This window comes from Saccopteryx leptura, chromosome 5 (assembly GCF_036850995.1).
Source record: "Saccopteryx leptura isolate mSacLep1 chromosome 5, mSacLep1_pri_phased_curated, whole genome shotgun sequence".
Classification (NCBI taxonomy): Eukaryota; Metazoa; Chordata; class Mammalia; order Chiroptera; family Emballonuridae; genus Saccopteryx; species Saccopteryx leptura.
In genome coordinates, this window is record NC_089507.1 from 80252489 (window position 1) to 80277987 (window position 25499).

General features: G+C 37.9%; 1 pseudogene; it reads right to left on the reverse strand.

Moving 5' to 3' along the window:
- Positions 1-25499, reverse strand: part of LOC136406517 (patched domain-containing protein 3-like) — a 38113-nt pseudogene that overhangs the window by 4735 nt on the left and 7879 nt on the right.

Genomic DNA, 25499 nt, shown 5'->3' on the forward strand with positions numbered 1-25499 from the left:
CAAATGCTGATCTACTGGCTGACATTTCAGAACCTCATAGTTATGCTAAAATACTACAGATTGTTAATTTTAATTGTACTTAATATACATATATTAGTTTCAGGTGGTAAAATCCAAGTGATCTGACCTTTATATAACTTACAAAGTGATCACCTCAATAAATCTAGAACTCACCTGACACCGTACATAGCTACTGCCGTATTATTGACTATATTCCCTATGCTGGACTTAACAGCCCCATGTCTGTTCTGTAACTCTCAATTTGTACTTAATCCTTTCACCTATTCACCCATCCCTTTAACCCCCCTCCCATTTGCAACCTTCAAAATGTTCTTTGTATCTGAGCCTGTTTCTGTTTTGCTTATTCACTTATTTTAAGATTCTGTGTATAAGTGAAATCATGGCATCTGTCATTCCGTGTCTGACTTATTTCACTCAGCACAATACTTTCTAAGTCGATCTGTTCTGTTGCACATGGCAAGATTTTATTCTTTTTCTTTTATATGGCTATTGATGTGTAATTAGGTTGCTTCCATATTTTGGCTATTGTAAGTATTGCGGCACTGATCATATGGATGCACGTATATTTTCGAATTAGTGTTTTGAATTTCATCAGCATACTCAGAATGGGAATTGCTGGGTCCTTCTTTGTTTCTTGTTATAGCCTTTTGTTTTAAAGTCTGTTTTGTTTGGTATAAGTATTGCTACCCAAGCTTTTTGTTTGTTTGTTTCTATGTTCTTGAAATACCTTTTTTCATCCCTTCAGTCTGTGTGTGTCTTTCAATTTGAAATAAGTCTTTGTAGACAACGTATGTAAGGGTCTTATCTTTTTATCCATTCAACCACCATATATCCTTCAATGAAATGTTTAATTCATTTGCATTTCAAGTAATTATCAATAGTTATGTTTATTACTATTTTATTATTCATATTTTTTCTTATTTCTTTCCTTCTTAAAAAAGACCCTTTAACATTTCTTGTAATACTGAAGTGGTTGTGATGAACTCCTTTAGCTTTTTCTTATCTGGATGCTCTTTATCTGTCCTTAGAATCAAAGTGGTAGTTTTTCAAGGTAGAATAATTATAGCTATAGGTCCTTGCTTACCATCACTGAATATTTCGTGCCAATCCCTTCTGGCTTTCAAAGTTTCTTTGAGAAATCAATTTACAATCTTAATGCGAGTTCTGTTATAAGTAACTGCCTTTCTCCTTCTGCTTTTAAGATGCTCTTTGTCTTTAACCTTTGGTATTTTAATTATGATGTGTCTTGGTGTAGGCCTCTTTGCAGTCATCTTGTTTGGGTCTCTGTGCTTCTTGGACTTGTATGTCTACTCCCTTTACCAGATTAGAAAAAGTTTGGTTTTAGTTTTTTCTGTTTTTTTTTTTTAATTTCTTATCATTATTTTTCAAATACATAGATTTTCAATTACTTGCTCTTTCTTTTCTCTTTCTGGCACCCTCATAATGCAAATGTTACACTTGAAGTTGTCCCTTTAAACTTTCCTTGTTTTGTTTTTTACATTTCTTTTTCCTTCTTGCTGTTGTTATTAGGTGTTTTCTACTACATTATCTTCCAAATCACTGATTTAGTCATCTGTTTCATCTACTTTACTGCTGATTTTATAAAATATAGTCTTAATTTCTGACCCATTCTTTTTATGATTCTTATCTCTCTGTTGAAGTTTTCACTAAGTTCATCTATTTTTCCCCTAAGTTCATTGAGCATCTTTATAACCAGTGTTTTGAACTCTGCATCCATAGATTGCTCATCTCCATTTTAGTTCTTTTTTGGGAGTTTTGTTCTGTTCTTTGATTTGGGACATATTTCTTTGTCTCCTCATTTTGGTAGCCTCCTTGTGTTTTCTATGCATTAGGCAGAGCAGATATATCTCCTGATCATTGTAGACTGGCCTTATATAGTAGGTGTTCTGTAGGGCCTAGTGGGGCAAGCTCCCTATTCGCTAGACCTGGGTATTACTTTGAGTGAGCTGTATGCAATATCCAGTTGTAGTTGAGCCTTGATTGCTATTGGCATACCAATGAGAGAAATTGACCCCCCTGGCCAATCTGCTGTGCAGGAACTGACCCCACTGAGCAGGACTCACTTTAGCAGGTCTCTGGTATGTTGCTCATGGAGGTGGTTGCGTGCTGCTCCAGCAAGGTCTGAAGCTGGCCATCAGGGGCCTAGTTTGGGGGCCTCCCAAGAAGTTCAGGCCAATGTCATGAGCCAAGACAGGTTGTTTTGCAGAAAAACCACTAAAAATGGCTTGGGTGTACCTAAGTTGGGGACAGTGGGGTCTTAGTAAATCACCAGAAGAAGGTAACATTGTGAGCCAGGTTAATGGAGACTCATATGGCACCCATCTACTGGCTCTGTGGAGGAGGACTCAGCACCAGAACAATGGCCTCTGCCAACACTTCTGTCTGAGATAAAGCTGCCCCTGCAGGCTTTGCTGGATAACTCAGTTTCTCCCTGTATATTTCTGAAGCCATTTGAGCTGCTGCCCCAGCACTGGAGCTGAGAACGAGTGGGTCTGAGTAAGTTCATGCACAGGCCCTTTAAGAGGAACTGCCTGCAACTCCAGCAGTTCTTTGTGTCACTCAGCCTCAATCCTAGCTGGTTTCACAGCCAGAAGTTATGAGGACTTCTCTTCCCAGCACTGGAACCCTGGGCTGGAGAATCTGGTATGGAGCTGGGAACCCTTGCTCCTCAGCGTGAACTTCTGCAGCCAAGGTATACCTCCCAATTTTAACCACCACATGTGGGTACAGGACCGGGCTATTTCCTCATCTCTGCCCCTCCTACTTCTCTCAAGGTGACTTTTTCTTTATAATCCTCAGTTATGGGACTTCTGTTCAATGTGATTTCAGATTCTGAATGATGGTTGTTTTGTAGTTCAAAAGTAATTTTGACGTGGTTGTTGGAGAATGAGAATACCACATTTACCTACTCTTGGTCAGATACCTGTATTTTAATATTTCTCAACCTACTGGTGCTATGAGTTAAATTTAGGGCCTAAAATCAACACTAAATGCACAAATTCCAGGAATAAAAGTAAATTTTTTGTTACAAATAAATTTTCATTAAAATAAAACTTTTTAAAACAACATTGTTGGTTTATAAAAGTTTAAGATAAGAAAATAACAAAGGCCTGACCAGGCAGGGGCACAGTGGATAGAGCATAAACCTGAGACACTGAGGACCCTGGTTTGAAACCCCAAGGTGGCCTGCTTGAGTGCCGGCTTGAGCATGGGCTCATCAGCTTGAGCATGGGGTCGCTGGCTTGAGCGTGGGATCATAGAAATGACCCCATGGTCGCTGGCTTGAGCCCAAAGGTTGCTGGCTTGAAGCTCAAGGTCACTAGCTTGAAGCCCAAGGTCGCTGGCTTGAGCCCAAGGTTGCTGGCTTGAGCAAGGGTCACTGGCTCAGCTGGAGCCCCCCAGTCAAGGCACATATGAGAAAGCAATCAATGAACAACTAAAGTGCTGCAACAAGTTGATGCTTCTCATATGTCTTCCTGTCACTCTCTGTCCCTCTCTCCCTCTCTCTCTTGCTAAAAATTTTTTTTTTAAATAACAAAGATAAACGTTGAAATCAGAAAGATTAATGTGGATAAATGTTACTTATGTTTTTTCCATTTTCTCTTTCAAATTTTTGGATCTTTTGGTGAAAGTTTTTCAAAGGATTGAGGGTGAGATGTATATTATTGGCTATAGTGACGTTGACTGGTTGTGTTGACTTTTTAAATGACCTTTATTTTAATGTTCAGCAGACAATGGAAGATCTGAACATAGAACACTATAGGAGTTGGGTGAATATACTTGCAGATATGCCAGTTCCCAAGAAGGACCTCAGTTTAAGCAGTTTTCCAAATGACCTAGAGAGAGTCTTAGAACTTTAGATTTCCTGGACCCCAGCTCTGTAGATTCTGATTCAGTATGGTTGTAGTAAAGCTGCAGAATCAATGTGTCTAAAAATTCTCTGATATGATTCCAATGCTCAGGGAGATTTGGGCATCACTGGCAGCAAAATGGTCAATTTTCTGAAATTTTTGTTCACTTAGCAGGAAAAGACTAAATTAGAAGTTAATACATTTAGATAACAATCTATATGCTTGTTGAGGGATTCACATCTTCCTTGACAGGGGCCATAGTAAGGAATAGTTTACAGTGGATTTAAGAAGGGAAAGATTTTCCAGATTTTATCACAAATTGATCTAATATTTGGTGTAAGTTTTGTCATTTCCAAAATGTCAGAAAATTTTGAAATAGTCAATATACATACCACTACTTGCTATAGAATAAAGTTCAATTTGAAACATAAACTTTTTAAAAAGTCTTAGTCTTGTTCAAATAACTTCAAGGGAATATATATATGGAACCCCAAAATGTATTTAAATAAAGATCTGCTTGAGGTAAATGCATGTAGGTAAGAAAAACCATATATTTAATATAAGTTTGTGTGATGCCCTAGCCAAGTAGCTTGGTTATAGCATAGTCCCAATATACCAAGGATGCAGGTTCTATCCCTGGTCAGGACACAGACAGGAATCAACCAATGAATGCATAAATAAGTGGAACAACAAATCAATGTTTCTCTCTCTCTCTCTCTCTCTCTCTCTCAATTAAAAAAAAATTTTAAGTGTCTGTGATACAGGTAGGATGTGAAAATCTGAGGGACTGTCTAGAGGGCCCCATCCAGAAATGAGAGAAGAGATTCTCAGTGATAAAAAAGAAGCCAAGAGATGTCCAAGGAATGCACAAAATCACTAACAGAAGAATTAGTTTTATATTTAAGCTCAGAGAAGACATGTATTAGAGACCATCATAGTAGCATCTGTGACTTAAGAATTGTTGTGCAAAAACAAAAAATCTTTATACTCTTCTCCTTGGACATGCTCCAACCCAAGAACTGGCTTAAGATAGAGGAAAAGGAAAATTAATAGAATTGGAAGGCAATCCCTTTTTCCCTATTAAGGGTTATCCCATGCAGCATGCTCCAGATAAGAGAATGAGGGGAAACATAAAGTTGCTTTGTGTTTAAATACACAGGTATATTTAAAATGTTAGTCACATAAGCATAAAAACAAATATTTCAAAGACAAATATAAATCACTTTTTAGTTGCCTTCAATGCAAGATTTTCTGCATTACTGTCCCAATTATTTGAAAGATACAGAAGAAGTTATACAAATTTGTATCTTCAGAAACAACTACCTAGTAGAAGAGTTTTGTCAATCCAGTCATTGGTAGACCTCATGCTCATTTTAAAAAATTCTTTTTTTTCTTTTTTAATAAATTTTTATTAATGTTAATGGGATGACATTAATAATTCAGGGTACATATATTCAAAGAAAACATGTCTAGGTTATCTTGTCATTAAATTATGTTGCATACCCCTCACCCAGAGTCAGATTGTCCTCCGTCACCCTCTGTCTAGTTTTCTCTGTGCCCCTCCCCCTCCCCCTAACTCTCTCCCTCCCTCCCTCCTGCGTCCTCCCTCCCCCCACCCCTGGTAACCACCACTCTCTTGTCCATGTCTCTTAGTCTCGTTTTTATGTTCCACCAATGTATGGAATCATGTAGTTCTTGTTTTTTTCTGATTTACTTATTTCACTCCGTATAATGTTATCAAGATCCCACCATTTTGCTGTAAATGATCTGATGTCATCATTTCTTATGGCTGAGTAGTATTCCATAGTGTATATGTGCCACATCTTCTTTATCCAATCTTCTATTGAAGGGCTTTTTGGTTGTTTCCATGTCTTGGCCACTGTGAACAGTGCTGCAATGAACATGGGGCTACATGTGTCTTTACGTATCAATGATTCTGAGGTTTTGGGGTATATACCCAGTAGAGGGATTGCTGGGTCATAAGGTAGTTCTATTTGCAGTTTTTTGAGGAACCACCATACTTTCCTCCATAATGGTTGTACTACTTTACATTCCCACCAACAGTGTATGAGGGTTCCTTTTTCTCCACAGCCTCTCCAACATTTGCTATTACCCGTCTTGTTGATAATAGCTAATCTAACAGGGGTGAGGTGATATCTCATTGTAGTTTTGATTTGCATTTCTCTAATAACTAATGAAGCTGAGCAACTTTTCATATATCTGTTGGCCATTTGTATTTCTTCCTGGGAGAAGTGTCTGTTCATGTCCTCTTCCCATTTTTTTATTGGATTGTTTGTTTGTTTGTTGTTGAGTTTTATGAGTTCTTTGTAAATTTTGGATATTAGGCCCTTATCTGAGCTATTGTTTGAAAATATCAGTTCCCATTTAGGTGGCTGTCTGTTTATTTTGATATCAGTTTCTCTTGCTGAGCAAAAACTTTTTATTCTGATGTAGTCCCATTCATTTATCTTTGCCTTCACTTATCTTGCCATTGGAGTCAAGTTCATAAAATGTTCTTTAAAACCCAGGTCCATGAGTTTAGTACCTATGTCTTCTTCTATGTACTTTATTGTTTCAGATCTTATATTTAGGTCTTTGATCCATTTTGAATTAATTTTAGTACACGGGGACAGGCTGTAGTCGAGTTTCATTCTTTTGCATGTGGCTTTCCAGTTTTCCCAACACCATTTGTTGAAGAGGCTTTCTTTTCTCCATTTTGTGTTGTTGGCCCCCTTATCAAAGATTATTTGACCATATATATGTGGTTTTATTTCTGGGCTTTCTATTCTGTTCCATTGGTCTGAGTGTCTATTTTTCTGCCAATACCATACAGTTTTGATTATTGTGGCCCTATAATATAGTTTAAAGTCAGGTATTGTAATGCCCCCAGCTTCATTCTTTTTCCTTAGGATTGCTTTGGCTATTCGGGGTTTTTTATAGTTCCATATAAATCTTATGATTTTTTGTTCCATTTCTTTAAAAAATGTCATAGGAATTTTGATGGGAATTGCATTAAATTTATATATTACTTTGGGTAATATGGCCATTTTAATTATATTTGTTCTTCCTATCCAAGAACAAGGAATATTTTTCCATCTCATTGTGTCTTTTTCTATTTCTCTTAGCAATGCCTTGTAGTTTTCGTTATATAGGTCCTTTACATTCTTTGTTATGTTTATTCCTAGGTATTTTATTTTTTTTGTTGCAATCGTAAAGGGAATTATTTTTTTGAGTTCGTTTTCTAATATTTCATTGTTGGCATATAGAAAGGCTATGGACTTTAGTATGTTGATTTTGTATCCTCTGACCTTACTGTATTGGTTTATTGTTTCTAGTAATCTTTTTGTGGAGTCCTTTGGGTTTTCGATGTATAGGATCATATCATCTGCAAAAAGTGATACCTTTACTTCTTCTTTTCTGATATGGATGCCTTTTCTTTCTTTGTCTTGTCTGATTGCTCTGGCCAGAACTTCTAGCACCACGTTAAATAAGAGTGGAGAGAGTGGACAACCCTGTCTTGTTCCTGATTTAAGGTGGAAAGTCCTCAGTTTTACGCCATTTAATATGATGTTGGCTGATGTTTTATCATATATGGCCTTTATCATGTTGAGATATTTTCCTTCTATACCCATTTTGTTGAGAGTCTTAAACATAAAATTGTGTTATATTTTATCGAAAGCCTTTTCTGCATCTATTGATAAGATCATTTGGTTTTTGTTCTTTGTTTTGTTGATATGGTGTATTACGTTAACCGTTTTACGTATGTTGAACCCTCCTTGAGATTCTGGGATGAATCCCACTTGATCATGATGTATTATTTTTTTAATATGTTGTTGTATTCGATTTGCCAGTATTTTGTTTAGTATTTTAGCATCTGTATTCATTAGAGATATTGGTCTGTAGTTTTCTTTCTTTGTGCCATCCTTGCCTGGTTTTGGTATGAGGGTTATGTTGGCCTCATAAAATGTGTTTGGAAGTATTGCTTCTTCTTCAATTTTTTGGAAGACTTTGAGTAGAATAGGAACCAAGTCTTCTTTGAATGTTTGATAGAATTCACTAGTATAACCGTCTGGGCCTGGACTTTTATTTTTGGGGAGGTTTTTAATAGTTTTTTCTATTTCCTCCCTGCTGATTGGTCTGTTTAGGCTTTCTGCTTCTTCATGACTCAGTTTAGGAAGGTTGCATTGTTCTAGGAATTTATCCATTTCTTCTAGATTGTTGTATTTGGTGGCATATAGTTTTTCATAGTATTCTACAATAATTCTTTGTATATCTATGATGTCTGTGGTGATTTCTCCTCTTTCATTTTGGATTTTATTTATTTGAGTCCTGTGTCTTTTTTCCTTGGTGAGTCTTGCCAAGAGTTTGTCGATTTTGTTGATCTTTTCAAAGAACCAGCTCCTTGTTTTATTGATTTTTTCTATAGTTTTTCTGTTCTCTATTTCGTTTATTTCTGCTCTGATTTTTATTATCTCCTTTCTTCGGCTGGTTTTGGGTTGTCTTTGTTCTTCTTTTTCTAGCTCCTTAAGGTGTGAAGTTAAGTGGTTTACTTCGGCTCTCTCTTGTTTGTTCATATAGGCCTGAAGTGATTTGAACTTTCCTCTTATTACTGCTTTTGCTGCATCCCAGAGATTCTGATATGTCGTATTTTCATTTTCATTTGTCTGTATATGTCTTTTGATCTCTGCGCTTATTTCTTCTTTGACCCATTCATTTTTTAGAAGTATGTTGTTTAGTTTCCATAATTTTGTGGGTTTTTCCCCCTCTTTTTTACAGTTGAATTCTATTATCAAGGCTTTATGATCAGAGAATATGCTTGGTACAATTTCAATTTTTCTAAATTTGCTGATATTGTCTTTGTGGCCCAACATATGGTCAATTCTTGAGAATGTTCCATGTACACTAGAGAAAAATATATACTCTGTCGCTTTGAGATGAAGTGTCCTGTAGATGTCTATCATATCCAGGTGTTCTAGTATTTCGTTTAAGGCCACTATATCTTTATTGATTCTCTGTTTGGATGACCGATCTAGAGCCGTCAGCAGTGTATTGAGGTCGCCAAGTATGATTGTATTTTTGTCAGTTTTTGTTTTAAGGTCAATAAGTAGCTGTCTTATATATTTTGGTGCTCCTTGGTTTGGTGCATATATATTAAGGATTGTTATGTCTTTTTGATTCAGTGTCCCCTTAATCATTATGAAATGACCATTTTTGTCTCTGAGTACTTTTTCTGTCTTGTAGTCAGCATTATCAGATATGAGTATTGCTACACCTGCTTTTTTGGGGGTGTTGTTTGCTTGGAGTATTGTTTTCCAGCCTTTCACTTTGAATTTGTTTATATCCTTGTTGCTAAGATGAGTTTCTTGTAGGCAGCATACAGTTGGATTTTCTTTTTTAATCCATTCTGCTACTCTGTGTCTTTTTATTGGTAAGTTTAATCCATTTACATTTAGTGTAATTATTGACACTTGTGGGTTCCCTATTGCCATTTTATAAATTGCTTTCTGTTAGTTTTGTATCTTGTTTGATTCTTCTCTTTTGTTTTTCTATTGTTTGTTTTTGTTTGTTTGTATTCCATACTTCTTTCTTCTGTTGCTACCTTTTTTAAGTCAAGTGTTTTTGTGGTGGTTTTTTCAAGGGTGGTTACCCATTAAGTAATGAAAAGGGTACCTACCATATTCATTGTAGTACCCTTTCTTATGAATATTTCTGTGCTTCATCGTCCTTTGCTACTGTTAATCTTCATCTTTTCTCCCCTTTTTTTTTTTCCTTTTGTTGTCACAGTTTAAGTTTGGTTTTATTGTTTTCTTGGTGGAGCTGTTACTTGTGGTTTTGTTTTCTTTTGTTCTTTGAATCTGGTTGGAAAACCCCCTTTAGTATTTCCTGGAGTGGGGGCTTTCTGATGATAAATTCTCTCATCTTTTTGTATTTGTGAATATTTTTATATCTCCTTCGTACTTGAAGGATAGCTTTGATGGGTATAGTATTCTTGGCTGAAAGTTTCTCTCTTTCAGGGCTTTGAATATTGGGGTCCACTCTCTTCTAGCTCGTAGAGTTTCTGCTGAGAAGTCTGATGATAATCTAATAAGTCTTCCTTTATATGTTGTATTCTTCTTTTCCCTGGCTGCCTTGAGAATTTTTTCTTTGTCATTGGTTTGTGTCATCTTCATTATGATGTGCCTTGGAGTGGGTTTGTTGGGGTTAAGAAAACTCGGTGTTCTGTTTGCTTCTTGAATTTGAGGCTTTAGTTCTTTCCACAGGCTTGGGAAGTTCTCATCTATTATTTGTCTGAGTATATTCTCCATTCCATTTTCTTTCTCTTCTCCCTCTGATATACCTATTATTCTTATGTTATTCTTTCTGATGGAGTCAGACAATTCCTGTAGGGCTTTCTCATTTTTTATTATTTTTGAGTCTCTTTCTTCTTCTCTCTGTTGTGCCTCAAGTTGCTTGTCTTCTATTTCACTAATCCTATCTTCTATCTGGGCTGTTCTATTAGCTAAGCTTGTTATCTCGTTTTTCAGTTCGTGAATTGAGTTTTTCATTTCTGTTTGATTTGTTTTTATAGTTTCAATTTCCTTGGTAATATATTCTTTGTGATCGTTGAGTTGTTTTCTGATTTCCCTAAATTGCCTTTCTGTGTTTTCTTGTATATCTCTGAGTATTTTTAAGATTTCTATTTTAAATTCTCTGTCATTTGGCTCCAAGGCTTCCAATATGTTAAATCTTTTCTCCATAAATTTTTCCACATCTATTTGTGTTACCTCTCTATCTTTTGTATCCATAATATTCGATTTCCTTTTTCTTATTGGCATCTGAAGGTGGTCTTGTTGATATTGTTAATTAGAATTAATAAAGAATAAATAGGGAAAAAAATAAATAAAAGAAAAAAAAAAAAGGAAAACACTCCACACACAAAAAAAGTAATAATTTATTATTTCTCCCTTTTTTCTTTCTTCTCCTCCCCTCCTCTTACCTCTTTAGGTAAATATCGTGATGACCTGTGAATTATATTATGCTAAATGGAACAAAAACTGCCTATAACGGAGGGCTTGATTTGGGGTGAACAGTTCAAGGGGCAAAAAAGGGAGTAGGGACCTACTAAATGCAAAAAAAAAAAAAAAAAAAAAAAGGAGGATATCTTAGACAAGCATAAAATGATTTGCTTGTAAGTGATGGTCGACTAAGAGATATAATGAGAGGGATAAGAGGGAAACAGAAAAAAGGAGAGAAAAAATAATATTTAAAGAAGAAAAAAATAAAAATAATAAGTAAAAATCTGTTGTATTAAATGGAGTGAAGACTAAATACAATGGAGATTTTGGGTTGGGAGGAATGCTAGTGAGTTAAAAAGCAATGTAAAAAGTACCCAAAATGCCACAAAAACAAAAAAATAAAGGAAAACCAAGAACAAAAGCAGAAAAGAAAAAAAGAACAAACAACAACAAAAAAAAAAACAAAAAAACTTGAGTCCCAAATTAAATAATTTGTTCGTGATTGAGGATCAAATGAGAGGAAAAGTAAAAGGAGAAAAGAAGGAACGAATAGAAAGGAAAAAATAAGAAAAAGAGAGAAACGAAGGAAGAAAAAAAGGAAAGGGAAAATAAACAAAAAGAAAACAAAAGGGGAGAGAGTGAGAGTTAAGGGTTTTGGAGTGTAACCCTAAGGGAGAGTAAGGATGAAGAAAAGAAATAAAATGTAACACTCATGGGTAGTGTAGTTCAAGAAAAGGGTAGCATAAGATGGGCAGAGAATAAAAGGACCGAGGTGGAGGAAATACAAATAAAGGCAATAAGAAAGAAGAGAGAAACAACAACAACAAAGAATTAGTAGAACAAGTTATAAAGTCTGTGGATTTTTCTTGATTTTGAGAGGTTAACTTCTTCCTTTTTATTTTCTCTCCCTCTTCCTGGTCGGTGACTCTGTACCCCAGGTTCTGCCCCTGTGTCACGCTTAGGTAGGGATTTGCAGTTGATGGGATTCTATGGCAATGTCATATAATTGGCTTTAGTCTCACTGGTAGTCAAGGCTTGTTGGTGTTTGCAGAGTCCAACAATGAGAGAGTTTGCTTTCCTGGAGTCTCTCCCCTAGTCTCCACTTCCTGAATTAGCAGCCTGGTGATCCAGCTATGGGGCTGCCACTGCTTCTGTCTGGGGAGTAAGAGGCTCAAAGAGCTGGGAAATCCCCACTCTATCCTCACTCAGCGCAAGGCTCTGGGTAAGGCTCTGGCAGTCAGAGCCTCCAGCGTAATCAGGTGGGGCTGGGAGTCAATTGTTGTCAAGGTGACTGTTCAGCGCCTACCATTCAGTTGGACCACTCAACCCAGGCTTTCCACACTTTGTAGCCTATTTTGGCTGGAAAGAAGATGCACTATTCGCTGCTTGCTATATAGATCTTAATATCTGCCAAGTCCCTCTTGTTAGGTATATCCCTGAATATGGAGGCTCTGTCAATCAGAAGTTGCCCCCGCCCCTTTAGCGAAAGGCACTGAAAAATATTATGCCTCTTGTCTTGGATCGCTGAACTGGGGGAGATCTTATCAATTAGAGCCCCGTGGGTGTGCAGATTTCGTGGGTTAAGCTAATTTCAGTGATTGGATCCACAGCTGTGCTCCAGAGAGTATTTCAGGCTGCCTGTGCGCCCCTCCCCCAACGCTTGATTGTTAGCTCGAATGGCTGGGTGAGGTGCCCCATCCACGGAGAGAATATCCTGACTAGGAAAGACAGGTTTGGCACCCCTCCCGGACTGCGGCACGGGGCGCGCGCACGTGGCTTCTCAGAGCACGCCGGTGGTGGCCGTCACTCCCTGGGATGCGGCACGGGGCGCACGCACGGCTTCTCAGAGCACGCCGGTGGTGGCCGGGACTCCCCAGACCTCCCCGGACCGCAGCTCGGGGCGTGCGCGTGGCTTCTCAGTGCAGGCCGGTAGCCGGGACTCCTGGATCGCGGCACGGGGCACGCGCGCGGCTTCTCAGTGCACACCGGTGGTGGCTGGGACTCCCCGGACCGGGGCGCGGGCAGCTGCACGTGTGGGTTGACTCACCACAGGCGTATTCCCTCCTCGGCAACAGTCCTTTCGCTTTCAGTGTGTGTGTGGAACTCCGGGATGCTCCGAGGATACATTTTTCTGTTTCTAGTTGATAGATTTGTTGAGATTTTGGTGAGATCTGTCGGACGCGCTGCTCACGGCGCCATTTCCTTGACGTCACTCTTAAAAAATTCTTTATATTACTAATACTGAGTTTTCTTTTCTTTCTTTTCTCCTTCCTTCTTTCCTTCCTTCCTTCTTTCCTTCTTTCCTTGCTCCCTTCCTTCCTTCCTTCTCTCCTTTTTTTCTTCCATAATCCTCCTTTTTTTCCTTTTTTTGCTTATTTTTTGTTTGTTTGTTTCCTAAGGGATATGGTTTTCCTTTTCAGAATAACAAAATTAAGATGTAATTAGTTTATTGGTTCTAAAGAGGTACCCACTGTGTTTAAGTCTCTCCACCTACTAGGACCTCATGTTTCTCTGCCTTAAATCCAGAGAATTAAATTATATAAATTGTTCCTAAACATATTTACTCATGAGAATCAATTAGAGAAAAATTTAAAATGTATATTCTCAGATTTAAGTCTCAGATCTTTAATTTAATAGGACTAGTCTTTACAATGTGTGGTTTTTGGGCTCTCTCTGTGATTCTGACTTGAGATTGGAATAATATAACCTTTGTGGTTCCTTCTACATGTAAATTCTATTACCTGCTGACATTTTAGCTTTCTTATTATAAGAGCTCAAAATACCCTTATGTAATGCCTAGATAACAATTTTTTAATTGCTTAACAAGGTAAACCCCACATGAGTACAATCAGGACATGCAAGTCAATTTAATTTTTTATATAACTAGAAGCACTTGTTCAAATTTATAGTAGAAATAAGAACTTGTTTCTTAATTCTGTTAGCATATTTTCTTCCAAATGGAACAGTTAATCATAATTACTACAATATTTCATATAAAAAAATATGCCAAATCAAACAGGACTGGTAAAATTTTCTTTTTACTATTCCATTTGAGTACATACTATTCCCAATGGGAATTTTTTTTTTAATGTCAAGTTTAAAAGTAAAAGTTTAGCAGTAAGGGATGGAGTAGGAGTTTTCAGATTCTCATCTCCAACGTAAACATAGACAAACAAGCATAAATCTTCAAAACCTATTCTATGAACTAGGAAAAACAGTGAAAAATAAGAAGAATATATTTCAAAACAGGAAGATTTACATGCCCTATCTCACCCCTTCTCTGGTATGATACAAATTTCCTTATGGTGGCAGGTGTATTAAAATGGCCAGAGTCTTAAAGGAGCAATAGTCTTAAAGAACAGCAACAGCCATGTTACTAGTATGGTACTATTTGCATTTATGGAGGGAGCAAAGACTTTATATGTAAAATATTTAAATGTCTGTTCTAACCTGTTTAAGGGCTACCAAAAGGACTGATGCAAGGCACTCCTCTGTTTTCTCTAACTCAAATCTCAGGTCAAGAAAGCTAGAAACACCATGGGTTGAATTAACCCTCATATATGTAAAAGATTACAGCCCAAATATACAAAAGACTGCCTAAAGTAAAAGGTGGGGAGTATTTCTCTGGCAATGTAGGATGTTTAAAAGTACCAATGTACATTGGAGATTTTAGGAAGTCACTCAGAAAATGTATGCACTCAGAAAAAAAAAACAACCTGAGAAAACGCTAAGCTTCCCACTGGGGCTGATCCCCAGGCAGTGTAAGGCTGGCTAAGTGAGGAGGTTCCAGGCACACAACCATTTTTCAAAGACTGGGAGAGCTACTGGCACCCAAGGTCAAAACATTAGAAAAACAGGAGCTAAGGAACAGAGATGTCAGTAACCATATAAACAAGGAATACAGTGTTTTCAGTAATTATTTGGGACAGTCACTAAGAAAATGGATTGTTATAGCCTTAAACAAGCAAGCAAACAACAGAAAACCCTGGAAAAGTGGGAATCTGATTTCTAGTTACCACATTTTAATAGTCAAATGTTAAGTTTTCAACAAAAGCAAAAGAAATCTCAAGGCATATAGAAAAAAATACAGGAAAGTATGATTCAGACAAAGGAACAAAATTAATGAACAGATATCATCCTTGAGGAAAGACAGATTGAATTTATTAGAGAAAGACTAGAGACTATAAAATACTCTCTCAAATATGCTCAGAGAGCTAAAGGAAAGCAGCACTGACAAGAAAATAAGGAAAACAGTCTGTGAACCAATTAGCAGTAGAAATAAAAAGACAATTTTTTAAAAAGGATCCAAACAAATTCTTTAGTTAAAAAACACAGTAACTTAAAAATCAAAACAGAGGAAGTGTTCAAGAGCAGTTTTAGCAGGCAGGAGAATCAGTGAACTTGAAGATAGGACCATTGAAATTATTGAATTTCGGCAGGGGAAAAAAAAAGAATGAGGAAAAGTGAAAAGAACCTCAGAGTGCTGTGGGATATCAGCAAGCACAAAATATACAATACGGGAGCCCAGAAGAAGAAAAAGAGGCAGGAAAAATATTTGAAGAAATAATGGCTTACACTGTGCCTGGGGATCAGCCCCAAGGAAAGCTTGGGGTTTTCTCAGCTTTTTTCTGAGGAGTTTTGTGAACTTCAAATAGAATGAACTCAAAAAGATCCAGATTGAGACACATTATAATGTGAAACTATTAAAAGATAAAGAGAGAATCTAGAAAGCAACAAGAATAAAACAACTCACCAGATACAAGGGATCCTTAATAAGCAGAAAAGCTGATTACTCATCAGAAACCAAAGAGGCCAAGGTATAGTTGATTGATATTTAAAGTGTTAAAAGAAGAAAACCCACCAGCTGAAAATCTTGTATTTAGCAAAACTGTCCTTCAAGTCAAGTAGAGACTGACCAGGTAGTGGCACAGTGGATAGACCATCAACCTGGGACACTGAGGACCCAGGTTTGAAACCCCAAGGTGGCCTGCTTGAGTGCTGGCTTGAGCACCGGCTTATCTGGCTTGAGCACGGGATCGTAGATATGACCCCATGGTCACTGGTTTGAGCCCAAAGATCACTGACTTGAAGCCCAAGGTCGCTACTTTGAGCCCAAGGTTGCTGGTTTGAGCTCAAGGTTGCTTGCTTGAGCAAAGGTCACTGACTTGGCTGGATCCCCCAGTCAAGGCATATATGAGAAAGCAGTCAGTGAACAATCAAAGTACAACAACTATGAGTTGATGCTTCTCATCTCTCTCCTTTCCTGTCTGTCTGTCCCTGTCTGTCTTCTCCATCTCTCTACCATGCCAAAAAAAGAAAGAAAAAGTAAAAATTAAGACCTTCCAGGATAAAGAAGAGTCAAGTTCGTTACCACTAGATCTGCCATATAAGAAATGCTAAAGGGAATCCCTTAGGGGTAAATAAAAGAACAAATATAAAACCAAGTATTATTTTTTTTCAGGTTTATAACTCTACATTTTTTTCCTACAGAATTTAAAAGAGAAATACATAAATGTAATTATAAATATATGTTAAAGGGCATACAAGTATAAAGATATAATTTGCGACAACAACAACATGGTGGGGGGGTACAGATGTGTATGGAAGCAACATATTTGTATGTTTTTTAAGTTGGTATCAGGTATCAATTTAATATAGATTCTTTTTCTTTTTTTTTACTTTTTTTTTTTTCTATTTTTCAGAAGCTGGAAACAGGGAGAGACAGTCAGACAGACTCCCACATGCGCCCGACCGGGATTCACCCAGCACGCTCACCAGGGGCGATGCTCTGCCCACCAGGGGGCGATGCTTTGCCCCTCCGGGGCATCACTCTGCTGCGACCAGAGCCACTCTAGCGCCTGGGGCAGAGGCCAAGGAGCCATCCCCAGTGCCCGGGCCATCTTTGCTCCAATGGAGCCTCGGCTGCGGGAGGGGAAAAGAGAGAGAGGAAGGGGGGAGGGGGTGGAGAAGCAAATGGGCGCTTCTCCTATGTGCCCTGGCCGGGAATTGAACCCGGGTCCCCCGCACACCAGGCTGACACTCTACTGCTGAGCCAACCGGCCAGGGCCTAATATAGATTCTTTTAAATTTAGGATGTCATATGCCACAAAGAAAATCTCTAAAAATCATTACAATAAGAAATAAGATGAGAATTAAAACAGCTCACTGGAAAAATATAAATTAAACATAAAAGGATGTGTAATGAGTGAAATGAAAAATAAAAAGCTGCAAGATACATGGGAAAAAATAACAAAACAAAGTTTTTGTTCACAATTATTTTAAATATAAATGGTTAAACGCTCCAGTCAAGAGACATGAGATTGGTGGAATGAATAACATAGCATAATTGAACTATCTGCTGTTTACAGGAGACTCACTGTAGATCCAAAGACAAATAGATTGAAAAAAGATATTTCATACAAATAGTAATTTAAAAAAAGAGCAGGAGTGTCTATACTGATATCAGACAAAATAGACTTTATTTCAAAAACTGTTAAAAGAGACAAAGAAGGATATTATTGATAAAGGGGCAGATTTATCAGAGAAATAGTTCTACAATAATAATTGGAGAATTCAATGTACCCCTCTCAATGAAGGATAAAACATCTAGGCAGATAATGTACAGAGAAATGGAATGAATAATACAATAAATCAATTAGACTCCATAGAAATGTATAGAACACTCAATTCAACAACAGCTGAATAAACATTCTCAAGTGCACATGAAACATTCTGTGGACAGACTGTATGTTAGGTTGCAAAACAAGTCTGAAAATTTTAAAACATTGAAATTATACAAAGTCTTTTCAATAATGGAAGCTACAAATCAATATTAGAGGGAAAACTGGAAAATTCACAAAACATGGAAATTAAACAGTACACTATTCAACAATCAATTGGGCAAAGAAAAAATATCAAGGAAAATTAGAAAATATTATGGCAAGTAAAAACATAGCATAAATTATGAAATATAGTCATACCAGTGTGTTCATAGATATATTTATAGCTGCATTAAACAATAAAAAAATCTCAAATTACCTTGTAGAACTATAAAGAGAAGAGATAAGGAAAACCAAAGTTAACAGAAGGGAAGAAATAAAGATTAGAACAGAGATAAATAAAATTGAGAATAGAAAAAGACAATAAAAGAACCAACAAAACAATGTTGGTTACTTAAAAAGGTCCACAAAAAATGACAAACCTATCTCTAAAGTGACAAAGAAAAAAAGAAAAGATAAAAACAAATCAGATATGAAAATGAGTACATTATTACTGACCTTATAGAAATAGAAAAGATTATAAGAGAATATTATAGCTTATGGCAACAAATTGGATAATGTGGATAAAATGCACAAATTTCTAGAAATACACAATGATCTAAACTGATTCAAGAGGAAATAGAAAATCTCAACAAACATGTAAAAAGAGTTAATCAGTAATAAAAAAAACCTCCCAGCAAAAAAAAGGCCAGAACAAGATGGCTTCACTTATGAATTATACCAAACATATAAAGAATTAACACCAGTCCTTCTCAAATATTTCCAAAATATTGAAAATAGAACAATTCTTAATTTATTCTATGAGGCCAGCATTACACTGCTATCAATGCCAAATAAAGACACAAATTAATATCTTTTATGAATATAGATGTAAAAGCCTTCAATAAAATTCTAGCAAACCCAATACAATAACATATAAAAAGGATTATATACCGGAAGGAAGGAAGGAAGGAAGGAAGGAAGGAAGGAAGGAAGGAAGGGAGGAAGGGAGGAAGGGAGGGAGGGAGGGAGGGAGGAAGGAAGGAAGGAAGGAAGGAAGGAAGGAAGGAAGGAAGGAAGGAAGGAAGGAAATCAAAAAGAAAGAAGAGTAACTAACCTTTTCCCCAGATTACCTGATCCTGTATATGATAATTCCAAAGAATCTACAAAAAAAAGTAGAGTTAATAAACAAATTCAGAAAAACTACAGGACACAAAATCAACACACAAAAATCAGTTGTGTTTATCCATGTGCAATGAACAATCAAAAAAGGATATTACAAAAGTGATTCCATTTAAAAAGTGTCTAAAAGAACACTTAGCAATAAATCTAACCTAGGAGGACAACGGCTTGTACACTGAAAACTACAAAACATCAATGAAAGAAACAAAATAAGTGCCAAATCAATGTCAGTCTCATCTAAAGCAGTTACAGATTCAACACAATCTTCATCAAAATTCCAATGGCTTTTTTTTCTATGCATAAATAGAAAAGTTTGCCATCACATTTGTATGAAATAGTAAGGGGTCCTAGATTTCCAAAATAATCTTGCAAAGAGAAGAAAGTTGGAGGACTGCAATTTCCAAATTTAAAAAATTTTTGGAGTGATGTCAGAGAAATGGCGCCATGAGGAGTGCTCCCAATACCTCTCCCAGAAACTTAAACAAATTCAACAACTAGAGACAGAAAAAAAATCTCAGGAGCATCTGAAATACACATACATTAAACAAAGGTATTATTGGGTGAAAAGGTGGCAGAATATATAATCCACTCTGAAGGAAATAAGACGGAGAACGGAGTATTCCGCTTTCCTCACTGACCTGAGCAAGGGCTGCTTTCACTTGGAACTGAGAGAAAGCGAGGGCTGGGGGAATGGAAAAAGCCGGGCTAGGGCAGAAATGTTCAAGCTGAGGAGAGAGTGTGCCCACGGCTCAGCCTACATGGAGCTAACACCAGTGGCAGACTCCGGCAGAGGTGGATGAGCAGTTGCCTTGTTTAATCCAAGTATCTCAGTCGGCGAGTGTGGACCTTGTGCAAGTGAATCCACTGGCACTTTGGGCGTGGGTGCCTGCATTCCTGGATTGAGGAGCTGGGTTGGAGACTATCAGTAGTGACCCTCTGTGTGGGCTGTGACCAGAGTTTCTGAATAATCCTGGCTTCCTAAACAACAGCACTCAGGAAGTGTACAGAAGCTGGCTTCCCTACACCTGGACCTGTCTGGGTACAGAACCTCTGCTAGCCATACAGGCTAACAAAGCACACTCCTGGGAAAGAGAACTGCAGAAGTGGTGGGGGGAAGGGCACACAGGCAGCTTGCAGACAGCCTCTGGGGAGCAGACCTGCGGAGTGCTGAGGCATACTAGACATGCCCGGAGGCTGATAGAAAGACACCTGAAAGGCAGTTGGCTCCAAGCCCTGCCTGATTACACTGGTGGCTCTGGCTGACACAGCCTTACCCAGAACCCTGCATTGAGTGGGGATAGAGGGGGGATTTGGCAGCTCTTAGAGCCTCTTGCTCTCCAGGTAGTGGCTGGGGCAACTTCACAGCTGGGTCTGCAGGCTGCTGGTTCAGGAAGGAGAGATTTGGGGAGAGGCTTCAGGAAAACGGACTCTCCCATTGTCAGAGCCTGCAAACACTAACAAGCCCCGCCTACCAATGGGACTGAGGCCTAGTTTATGTCATTACCATAGTGACACAACAGCAAATCTCTGCCTAAGAGTGCCAAAGGTGCAGAACCTGGGGTACAGTGCCACCAGCCAAAAAGAGAGAGAAGAAAGCAAAAGGAAGAAGATAACTTCTAAAAACCAGAAAAAATCTACAGTTCTTATAACTTTTTCCATTTCTTTTTTTTATTTTTTATTTTTTATTTTTCCTTCTACCTTGGTCATTTTATCCTCTTTCCATTTTATTCTTTTCATTTTGAACGTTATTACCTATAGGTGTTACATTTTCTATTGTTTTTTTTTTCTCTGTTACATTCCAAAAAACAACGTAATTTTTTTTCTCTCTTTTTGTTACTTCTTCTTCTTTCACTTTTTCTCTCATTCGAATCTCACCCACACACAAATTATTTTATTCTGGATTTAAATTTTTTCATTGTGGCATTTTGTGTGCTTTTTACTTTGCTCTTTATTTCTTTAGCATTTCACCCAACTCCAGCTCTCCATTCTATAGTTTTTGTGCCACTTAATACAATAGAATTTTCATTTTTCATGGTATTTTTTTCTCTTTCTTTTCTCTTACACTATTTCTCTCATTCAACCATCATTTAGAAACAAATTATTTTATTACTGACCCAATTTTTTTCCTTGTGGCATTTCGTGGGTTTTTGCCTCTTTGTCACTCTCCCCAACACAAAAATTCTACGTTTTTTTTATTCCACTTAGCACAATAGAATTTTCCGTTTTTCACTGTAGTTTCTCAAAAAAAATTTTTTTATCAACTCTTATTAGTGTTATTAACAACACCACTCTCAAATGCCATTAAAGAAAAAGAAATCAAATACCATGGATACAAAAGACAGTGGTGTAGCTCAGATAGATGAGGAAAAATCTATAGAAAAAAATTTCAATACCTTAGAAACCTTGGAGTTAAATGACAGAGAAGAGAGAAATGGTGCTGTAAGGAGTGATACTGATAAATCTACCCTAAATTCAACAAGATCTTCAACCAGAGACAGAAAAATCTATCCTTGGAGCCTCCAGAAGTTACACACTAAATGTGAAGGTATGATCGAGCGAAAAATTGACTAAATATATAATCAACCCCGAAGGAAATAAGGAGGAAGAAACACTCCGCCTTCCTCACTAACCTAAATAAGGGCTGCTTTCACTGGGAACTGAGAGTATAGGAACTAAGGCGGGCATAGGGTGTGAATAGAACCAGACTGCGACACAAATGTCCGAACCAGGCTGTAGCACAGACATCCAAGCCGAGGAAAAACTGCTTGTGGAAACCCAGTCAACACAAGCTAACACTTGTGCCAAATCCAGACAAAGAAAGGCACTTGGGACAGCCATCTGCCCGATTTCCTTGTCAGCATGTGCAGATAGTGGGCGAGAGATTCCTCCTAGAGCCCTGGGAGTGGGCGCCCGTGTTCCCGGACAGAGGGGCAGAGTCAAAGGCCTCTGTGTGGGCTAAAACTGGAATCTTGGGGTTGCCTCTGTGCCCCAAAAAGCAGCATGCAGGGAGGGAGCGGGAGCAAAGTTTCCTACACTTGAACTTTTCTGTGTGGGCGGGGCACTTCATTCGGAGTGAGAGGCAGGTGGCCTGATATCCTGGTCAGCGAGCGTGGAGAGTTGGCGAGAGATTTCCCCGGGAGTGGGCGCCCATGTTCCCAAACAGAGGGGCAGAGTCAGAGGCCTTTCTGTGGGCCAAATCCGGAGTCTTGAGGTCGTCCCTGTGCCCTGAAAAGCAGCGCGCAGGGAGTGAGTGGGAGCAAAATTTTCTACGCTTGTACTTTTCTGTGTGGGCAGGGTGCCTCACTCGGAGTAAGAGGCTGCCAGCCTGATCCCCTGGTCGGCGAGCGCAGATAGTGGGCAAGAGATTCCCCCAGGAGTGAGCGCCCATGTTACCGGACAGAGGGGCAGAGTCAGAGGTCCTTGTGTGGGCCGAACCAGAGTCTTGGGGTCACCCCTGCACCCTGAAAAGCAGCACACAGGGAGGGAGTAGGAGCAAAATTCCCTATGCTCAAACTTTTCAGTGCGAGCAGGGCGACTCACTAGGAGTGAGAGGCTGCTGGCCTGATATCCTGGTCGGTGAGCGTGGAGAGTGGGTGAGAGATTCCCCTTGGAGTGGGTGCCCATGTTCTCAGATAGAGGGGCAGAGTCAGAGTTCTCTGTGTGGGCTGAAGCCCCGCCTGATTATGCTAGGGGCTCTGACTGATTGAGCCTTACCCAGAGCCCTGTGCTGAGTGGGAATAGAATGGGGATTTGCCAGCTCTTTGAGCCTCTTACTCTCCAAGCAGAGGCAGCAGCAACCCCATAGCTGAATCATCAGGCTACTAATTCAGGAAGGAAAAACTAAGAGAGAGGCTCCGGTAACATGGACTCTCTCATTGGTGGAGCCTGCAAATGCTAATGAGTCTCGACTGCCAATGAGACTGAAGCCCAATGTATGGCATTGCCATAGAGACTTATCAACTGCAAACCTCTACCTAAGCATGCCACAGGGGCAGAACCCAGGGTACAGAGTCACTGACCAGGAAGAGGGAGAGAAAAAAAAGAGCAAGAAGATAACCTCTCAAAATCAAGAATAATTCACAGACTTCATAACCTATCCCATTTTATTATATTTGTTTGTTTGTTTCTCTTATCTTCTTGTCTTGATTCTTTTCTTCCTCTTCTAATTTGGTCATTTAATTCTCTGCTGGTCTTACTCTCTCGTCTCCTTGAACTACACTACCCATAAGTGTTACATCTCCCATTATCTTTTCTTTCTTCTTCCTTTCTCTCTATGAGGGTTGCACTCCAAAACCCTTAACTCTCTCTCTCTCTCTCGTTTTATTCTTTTTCTTCTTTTTGTGTTTTCCTCTTTCTTTTTTTTCTTTCCCTCTATATTAGTTTCTTCTTTTCTCCTTTACTTTTCCTATCATTCAGTCCTCAATCACGAACAAATTATTTAATCTGGGACTCAAAACTATTCTTTGTGGTGTTTGGGGGGGGGGGTTACTTCACTTTTTTAACTCACTAGCAGTGCTCCCAATCCTGGCTCTCCATTTTATCTAGTTCTTGCTCCACTAAATACAATAGTAACTTTTGAAAAATTTTCCCCTTTTTCCTGTTTCCCTCTTATTCCTCTCATCATATATCTTAGTCAACCATCACCTAAAAGCAAATCACTTTATTCTTGACCCAAAATTTTTCCTTTTTTGCATTTTGTGGGTCCATACCACTTTTTTGCCCATTTATCACTTCTCCCCAACTCAGGCCCTCCATTATAGTAGTTTTTGTTCTATTTAGCACAATATAATTCACAGTTCACCACAAGATTTTCTCAAGAAGGAAGGGAGAGGAGAGGAGAGGAAAAAAAGGGGAAGGTAATAATAATTTTTTTATTCTTTTATTTTTTTAACTTTTTATTCTTTATTAATTCTCATTAATACTATCAACAAAACCACACCCAGATGCCATTAAGGAAAATGAAATTGAATATCATGGATACAAAAGACAGAGAGGTAGTACAGATAGATGAGGAAAAATCTATAGAGAAAGAGTTTAATATATTGGAAACCTTGGAGCTAAATGACAGAGAATTTAAAATAGAAATCTTAAAAATACTCAGAGATATACAAGAAAACACAGAAAGGCAACTTAGGAAGCTCAGAAAACAACTCAATGAACACAAAGAATATATTACCAAGGAAATTGAAACTATAAAAAACAAATCAAACAGATGAAAAACTCAATTCATGAGCTGAAAAATGAGGTAACAAGCTTAGCTAATAGAACAGGTCAGATAAGAGTTAGGATTAGTGAAATAGAAGACAAGCAACTTGAGGCACAACAGAGAGAAGAAGAAAGAAACTCAAAAATTTTTTAAAAAATGATAAAGTCCTAAAGGAATTATCTGACTCCATCAAAAAGAATAACATAAGAATAATAGGTATATCAGAGGGAGAAGAGAGAGAAAATGGAATGGAGAACATATTCTAACAAATAATAGATGAGAACTTCCCAAGCCTGTGGAAAGAACTAAAGCCTCATATTCAAGAAGGAAACAGAACTCTGAGTTTTCTTAACCCCAACAAACCTACTCCAAGGCACATCATAATGAAATTGGCACAAACCAATGACAAAGAAAAAATTCTCAAGGCAGCCAGGGTAAAGAAGAATACAACATATAAAGGAAGGCCCATTAGATTATCATCAGATTTCTCAACAGAAACTCTACATCCTGAAAGAGAAGAACTTTCAGTCATGAATACTATACCCATCAAAGCTATCCTTCAAATATGAGGGAGAAATAAAAACATTCACAGATACAAAAAAGATGAGGGAATTTATCATCAGAAAACCCCCACTCCAGGAATTACTAAAGGGGGTTTTCCAACCAGATAAAAAGAACAAAACAAAACAAAACCACAAGTAAAACTCCAAGAACACAATAAAACCAAATTTAAACTGTGACAACAACAACAACAAAAAAAAAAGGAAAGAGGACGGAGATTAACAGGAGCAAAGGACAATGGAGTGGAAAAGTACTCACAAGATAGTGCACTACAATGAACAGGGTAGAAACCCTTTTCATTACTTAATGGTAACCACCATTGAAAAAACCACCACAGAAGCACATGATTTAAAAAAGATAGCAACAGAGGAAAGATGTATGGAATACAACCAAACAAAAACAAAAGATAGAAAAACAAAAGAGAAGAATCAAACAAGACACAAAACCAACAGAATGCAATGTATAAAATGGCAATAGGGAACTCACTAGTGTCAATAATTATATTAAATGTAAATGGATTAAAATCGCCAATAAAAAGGTACAGAGTAGCAGAATGGATTAAAAAAGAAAATCCAACTATATGCTGCCTACAAGAAACACATCTAAGCAACAAGGATATAAACAAATTCAAAGTGAAAGTCTGGAAAACTATACTCTAAGCAAATAACATCCAAAAAAAAGCAGGTGTAGCAATACTCATATCTGATAATGCTGACTACAAGACAGCAAGAATACTCAAAGACAAAAATGGTCATTTCATAATGATTAAAGGGAAACTAAATCAAGAAGACATAACAATTCTTAATATATATATGCACCAAACTGAGGAGCACCAAAATATATGACAGCTACTTATTGACCTTAAAACAAAAACTGACAAAAATACAATCATACTTGGAGACCT